General features: G+C 44.0%; 1 protein-coding gene across 1 annotated transcript in view; it reads right to left on the reverse strand.

The window, feature by feature from the left end:
- The window catches only part of ITGB1 (integrin subunit beta 1), a 45,477-nt gene extending 40,397 nt beyond the window's left edge, over positions 1–5,080 (reverse strand). Inside the window, exon 1 of the mRNA XM_059404372.1 lies at positions 4,861–5,080. The gene's annotated coding sequence lies outside the window, so the exon portion shown is untranslated. The remainder of the gene's footprint in view (positions 1–4,860) is intronic.
- Positions 5,081–7,572: the final 2,492 nt, after the last annotated feature.

Genomic DNA, 7,572 nt, shown 5'->3' on the forward strand with positions numbered 1-7,572 from the left:
TTTATAAAGCATTCCAAAACCACTTAAGCCAAAGGCTGATCTTTTTCTCAAAAAGTACTACAGAAAATTATCTGGTATAGTACCTTGTGTAAAATATTCTTTGGTACTTGTTATGTTTTCCTAGATTAAACACAACTTATCCTAACTAGATGACATACTCAACAGCAAAGACCATGTCAACCGCTTGATCTACAACCACTGAGCACAGCATTTTTCAAATAACTGGCACTCAGTACACTGACGGATTAAAAGGTAACACACAGCAGAGTTACATCGGACGAGAGCTCACAATAATAGATGTGGCTGGTCAACGCGGGCAGGTTTTCTTAAAGCAATAATCTGCCACAGCACCCCTCCTCTCTGGTGACACAAGAAAATGGATGATCGTGGGAGAAGAGGGGCACTTCACACTGCCTGGGGTGAGTGGTAGCTATCCTTGAACTCACAGAATGACAGAAGGAAACCTACAGACCACTTCTTGATGGTGTAGCTGCAGAAACCAAAGCCCCAGAAGGCAAAGTATTCCAGCCAAGGTCATAGAGGAACTCAGCTGCACAGCTTACACCGAAACCCAGGTTTACCACCTCCCAATCACAAAGCCTTTAGTATATCAAACAGCTCTTCTAATGATGAGTCTAAAATGACTAGTAAGTCTTTTTGTCTTTACCTCAAACATGTCAATCACAGAAAAAACTCCCGAAGACCCAAATCACTCACTAAACTGTCACACAAAGGAATTAGGAATTCAAAGAAACGGGGGCAGGAAATGCTTCCCTGGATTCCTTTTCCTCCAACCAGCCCTAGACTGTTTATAAGTGTTCCCAGGCCTTCTGCCTGGCCCCCTTTCACTCTGCATACTCTCCTTTGGTGTTTTCAGCAGCAGCCCAGAGCTTCAACTAGCACTTACAGATTAAGAATCCCAGAATCTGAATCTCCCAACCAGACTTCTTGTTCTGAGCTCATTATCTCTGTATTCAACTAAGCTCCTGGACATCTCTACCAATGTCACTTTTAAAAACACTCAGCGTTATAAATACATCATTTCCCTTCCTTCGAGTCAACCAGTACCACCCCGTTGCGATCATACTGCCTGTCCTGGGAAATGACACCACCTAACCAGAAACCTGTGTCACTCTGGGTATCTTTCGCCTCTCTTACTTGAGACATCAAGTCTCATCAGTTCTCCCTCCTGAATACAGCAGTGCTTGTATCCACACCCAAAGCACCCCCTACATCAATGATTTCCAAAGCTTTTTGATCACTCACTTGTATCATTGAAAAAATTTCTGAGCTAATATATACCCAAAGTATATGTTTATTTATAAGTTAAAATACATGTATTTTTATAGCAATATAGTAAGATATTAAAAATAACAAAAATTTTAAACTTTAAATAAGATTTAAAATATATATATATATGTGTATATATGTATGTATATGTATATATATGTGTGTGTATATATATATATGTATATATGATATTAAGCCTTGTATTTTCTTCCTATATTTCAATCAGTCATTTTATACATCCCTGGGGTCTAGGAACTTGTACTTTAGAGATGTATAATGACACTAGTCCAGGCAGTAAAACATATATGTATACATCTATATGGGGGGGTGTTTATTTAGGTATGTAGCATGGATATTTGAAGCCATTTCTTTTTACTCATACACACATATTTCAAGATGATATACACAATTTAGCATATTGCTAAATACAGTTAACCTTACCATCAAAGTCCACAAACCAAAAATTAAGTTTAAAGGTAGCTGACTTCTAAAAACTCACTCTGTATTATTTTATAAACGTAACTCTGTAAGTCTTACAATTAGCCATCTCTGTGAAGAAGAGAAATTTAAGAGTACAGTTTGGCTCCTTTTGCACACAGTTCCTAAAGAAGAGATACCACATTTTTTTCACCTACCCACTAAGGTTGCTAATCTTCTGGGTTTTGTGGACTGCACCTCCTTTAACCCAAGTACATACCATAGTATTTTTTCAGCTTTCTACATCTATATATACTGCTACCATTTCAGGATGCTGAAGACTAATGTACTCTTCCTTACTCCTATCCCTGTCAACCCATCGCCCTTCCCCAAGACTCCCACTACAACAAAAAAAGACAAAAATCCCACAATATACAACCAAAGTTAGAACAGACCTGCTAATACAACAAGAGACATTTACACATTTGCACAATACAGTCCTATAGAGTTCTACCTTCAACCTAATGCATCCTAACTTTCCATGCATAGTGGGGAAATCTTCTAAATTTAACAGTCCATATAAATCCTCAGACACTTTCGGCTTGTTACACATTCAGAAACTGAAAATCTCAGCACTCAGAAGTTCTGCAACTTTGAACAGGCAGAAGATGTTTCATCTCCTTATTCCAGGAGTGTAGTTAAGAGCAGACCAGTGCACCAACCGAATATTAAAGAAAAATATTTTTCTGAGGTAGACTATTATACTACTCCCCCCATGCTGTACGCCACTATTTATTTGGCAAGAATCCGAATAAAGCTATTATGTGGCAAGCATTCCATTAAAACTAGCACATTAAACTGATTAATTCTATTACAAAGTGACCAGATGTCCCCAGAGAAGCTCCCGGAGTTAGGAAGTTATCGTTAACAATAAAGAACTCCATTTTCATTCAGTGATGGAAACTGGGGCCAGATTTTAATTATACTGACTAGAAAGTTAAGGGAAAACTACATGATTGTTAAAATTACTAAATGTAGCAGTTTTCAATATTGTTGATTCTATACTTTTTCATATACAGATTATTGAAGATATTATAATAACATAAAATAATCATAATATAGAATTTAGCATTATTTTAAAAAGCGTTAACATTACAAAAAAAGTATTTCAGGTGTGTGAAGCCAACATAGATGCCTTAATTTGGAGTTGACTTGCTTTCTGTTTACAGAAATATTAACCACATCCCCTGTCTTTTTAGCTAACATTCTCAGAACATCTTCCATTTTATACCGAATTTTTGGATAAATTAATGGCTCTTTCCTCAGAGACCTGTCTCCAAACTACTGATTTGTTTCTTCCATTTCATGTGTATCACTTCATTATCTTAAGTCACTCATTTAATATTGATCAATGAACAAAAACTATTTAAAAATATGAACACTGTAGTGGAATTCTTATGTCCTATCCCCTCTGCATGTAGATGTCCCCAAATATAGAATAAGCTAAACTTCATCTAAAATTTCTTAATCATTTCTAAATGTGGTCTATTAATATAACCTAAGGGTATACATTAAAAAAGATGCCTAATCAAAATTCATTTCACATTATTTTTGCACCATCAAAACAACAAAAAATAACCATCCAGTAATTCTACCCACATAAATATCTATGTGGACTGAGCCCCAAAGAAACCTTGCTAATGATGTTATCAATTACATCCTGAGATTTTTCTAAAAATCTTTTTAATATATCAAGAAGAGATGAAAAGAAGTCATATTTATTGAACACCTACTCGACTCTGAACTGTTTTATGTATTACATTGGATTTTCACAAGTATACCGTAGTTATGGAAGGCTCAAACATGGGCTCAGCCGCTAGACCCCATGGGTTCTCTACTCGCTAGCTGGACGATCACAGCCAAATTACTTAGGCTTCCTGTGCCTCAGTTTCTTCATTTGTAAAATAGGGATAAAAATGGCACCTACCTCATCGTATCGGTCCCAGGATAAAATGAGAAAATACAGGTAAAGTGCCTAAAGCTAAGCATGACCCACACTGCCCTTACTATAATAGCTACTTTTATTATTAGTGTGGATATTCTTGTTCCCATTTTACAGATGAGGAAATGGAAGCCTCAAGAGGGTAGTTTACTGTGCAAGATTTTGACTCCCAAACACAAATCTGGTGAAGTAAAAATGACTTCGGCATAAAATACTAGCCTTCTTAAAACCACAACTTGTTAGGAAGCCCAAGAATTGACACGTAGTAAGATGGCACCAGGAGCGGGTCGGGCACTGAATCTTGCGGAGCGCCTGGAACTCGCACTGCTGAGGGACCTCACACTCAAGTGCGGCCTCATAAACATTAAGTGGGGGAAAAAAAATAAAATATATTATATATATATATATATATATATATATATATATATATATGCCAACACCACGCCTTCCTTGCCTAGCGGCTCCAGGGTGCCAACTTTTGTCAGGGCCCACCCTACAATTCGTCCCAGGCCACAGGCCCTGAAGGCTGGGCCCAACTTCTGGAAGTTGGAAGCGAATTGCTCAACTCCACACCGCTCAGAGAAAAGCAGCCGGCGACAGGAATGGAAACAAAGGGAAACCGTCAAGGTTCGTTCAAAGTCCTACAGCGTCGAGTCCCGGGGAGGCCTCCACTCGCCTTCTCACCTGCGCGCGGCGGAGGCGAGGACGAAAACCTGGGCGCCGCGCGGGGTCAGCCCGCGCCACGGAGCCCAGGCCGCCAGCCGGGAAGGCTCGCTGCGAATCGCAGGTGTCCGAGGGGCTGCTCGCGCGCCCGGGTCCCCCGCCGACCCCGGCCCCGACGTGACAGCGCCCAGGCCCGCGACCCTCCCCCCTCGCAACGCGGCGGGGCTGGCTCCGCGCCTTCGGGCCGCCCGCGCCTGGGGAGGGCAAGAGGGGCCGCGGGAGAAGCCGGGAGCGCGGCCGTCCGCCCGGACTTCCTCTGCCGCCCCAGGGCAAGCATTCCGCCCCCACCCACGCCCCGGTCCCGGCGGCCGACCCGGCCCCGACGTCCCCCCCACGCGGGGCCGGGCCCGCGGCTGACCGCCCGAGGTCCCGCGGCACTCCGGAGCCCCGCGGCCGTCGCCTGCCCCGCCCCCCCCCAAGGCGCCTACTTTCTCCGGGCGGCGTCCAGGCCCCGGTGCGCTCGGTCCGGGCCTGCTGCTCCGCGGCTCCCGCTCGCTCTCTCCCGTGGGCAGGCGCGGCCTCCAGGCTCTCGGGCGCGGCGGGCTGCTGCGGCGGCTCCTCCTCCTCCTCCTCCTCCTCGGGGGTGGGAGGAGGAGACTCGGCGGCCCGGCACCGCCTCCCGGCAGGAAACGACCCCCGCGGCACCGCCTCCTCCGCGCGGCCGATCCTGCTCCTCAGGCCGCTGCCGCCGCGCTCTCCCTCCGGAAACGCATTCCTGCCTGGACGCGTCAGCCGCGCCGGAGGCGAGGAGGTGGCGGCGGGGCGGAGGAGGAGGCAGGAAGACCGCGGCCTGGACAAAGGAGTGGGGCGAGAGGGCCTGGGGCAGTCGCGGGGGGCGGGGCGTGGGACTGGGCCGGCCTTCGCCGTGCCTCAGTTTCCTTTCCTGCCAAGGGACGGAAGCGTCGGGGGAGCCCCAGGGCTCCGCACGGCCCCGGCAAGCTCTCAGGCCCCTGTGAGGGAAGACTGGATGGGCCGCAGGGAACCTGGGGCGGGACTCCTTTCCGGGCTTACATTCTACTTCCCCAAAGCCACACCCAAAGGTCCCTTTAGCCCGGGATTGTCCCGGGAGCCGAGACAGCCACCTACCCTACAGGGCTTCGTGGGGCCCAAACAGTTTCACTTCCGGAAGGGAATTCGCTGAAGTTAACCCTGTGTTCTGGAGCGATCGTTTGCTTGACTTGGGTCTATGAAGTGGTGAAGACAGGAAGGAGGGCGATGCCAAGGAAGATGGGTTTTTAGGAAAGTTTTAGAGAAAAAAGAAAAAAACTGGTGAGTGAGGGATCTGTTTTTGTTGGATTAATCTGGAAGTCCATTTATGGGGAACAGCGATAGGAGGAAAAGTTTCTTCCATAAGAATGGAGTGTCTGTTCTCTTTCGCTTTTTTTTTTTTTTTTTTTTTTTTAGTAGGTGGAGATGAGTGCGGGAGAAGGAATAGTTGAAAGAGAAGGGAAACATTCATTATGAGACAGGCAGGACACATTTTGATAAGAGGATTGAAACTTGTACCACCCAACATCATACTGAAACCCAGTAATTCAGAATATGCTGCTGGCAAGCTGCCATCCCCTGAACAGAAAATGTTGTGCCCTGCCACCTGGCCAGCTTGCAGCACCCTGCTGGGAATAGAGTTCAAATAAGATTTGTGAAACCGAGAAGTGGTGTTTCACGTGGAGGAAATTAGAAGCGGAGATGCCCATTTGGCTGCCAATTTTAAATAAGAGAAAATAAAATAATCCTGCCTATGGAAAGTTTGCATTTTGCTCATCAGAAAAACAAATCTGTTAGATAATCTCTAAAGCGATTAAAGAAGAAATGAACATGATTTTTCCCACTTAATGGAGGACTTGAGGTTAAATGATGTTTCTGTATTACTATTCCAATAGTAAAGCTGCCACAAGACCTCAACATTCTTGGATTTAAAGAATCTGGGATTCTTGGATTGTTGGTTACACCACTGTTCAAAATTAATCAGAAGTAGCCTGGTCTGAACATGGGAGACTGAAGTTCAAAGATAAAACAGAATTGATTTGCTCTACATTTCCCAGAATTTTTTTCCCTATGTGTGATTTGAGGAGGCAATCTTTGCCAAAACAATATTATGAGGTTTAGATTTGTACAACCCTAAACTAAATTAGTTCAAGGGCAGTTGAATCATTTCTCTAATCCCAGTATCAAACACTGTTCCAGGGCACATGGTAAGGGCTCAGCTAATATTTGATAAATGCATAAAAGGTCCTTTTGCTCCCTTGGGGCCAGGTTAGAACATTTGGCTAAACTGAAGAATGAGTAGCAATTTATGTACAGAACTCCTGAGCCTTGAAAAAAAGAGAAATTAAAAAAAAAAAAAAACATGTTATCTGAGAAAAACAGTAATTGGTCAGGAGTATGCTATACAGGTGATTTCATATAACTATTCATGAATAGTTGGCTAACTATGAAATTTATGACTACTTAAAAAAAAAAGGATTGGTCTGTTTTACTATGCTGAACAGGAAGTCCTAGTAAGTAGGAATAGTGTAAGTCACACTGCTAGATCGTATCATGACAGGATATCTATTGGTACCATAACTTTCAAACAAATTACATTGTACCTATACTGTCTCCCAGTTATCAGTTGTCTTCTTCCATCTCATAAGTTGTTATCTCTGATAATTACAAGTTGGTCTTTCCTTTAGTTTTGTCACCATACTACTATATGTTCCTTGAAATGTACCTCTCTATTTGGGACACCTGGGTGGCACAGTTGGGTTAAGGATCCGACTCTTGGTTTCAGCTCAGGTCCTGATGTCAGGGTCATGAGATTGAGCCCCATGTCGGGCTCTGCACTCAGTGTCAGGTCTGCTTGGGTTTCTCCCTCCCACTCCCTCTTCTCTTCACCTACCCCTCTCTCTCCCTCTAGAATAAATAAATCTTAAAAGGAAAGCCATGTATCTTTATTATCTTTATTCACCTACTGTTTTCCAAAGCGAAGTTTCAATGTTGCTCACCGGCAAAGACAGTTGGATACAAAGCTTCCCTTCAATCTACCTTTAATCCCTACTTCCATGTATGATTAAAGGATAGGCTTACAAAAATGAAAGGAACCACTAATATTTAGTGAGGCACAAAACAAACTAAAGGTGCTTAGGAGCTCGATTATC

This window comes from Mustela nigripes, chromosome 6 (assembly GCF_022355385.1).
Source record: "Mustela nigripes isolate SB6536 chromosome 6, MUSNIG.SB6536, whole genome shotgun sequence".
Lineage (NCBI taxonomy): Eukaryota > Metazoa > Chordata > Mammalia > Carnivora > Mustelidae > Mustela > Mustela nigripes.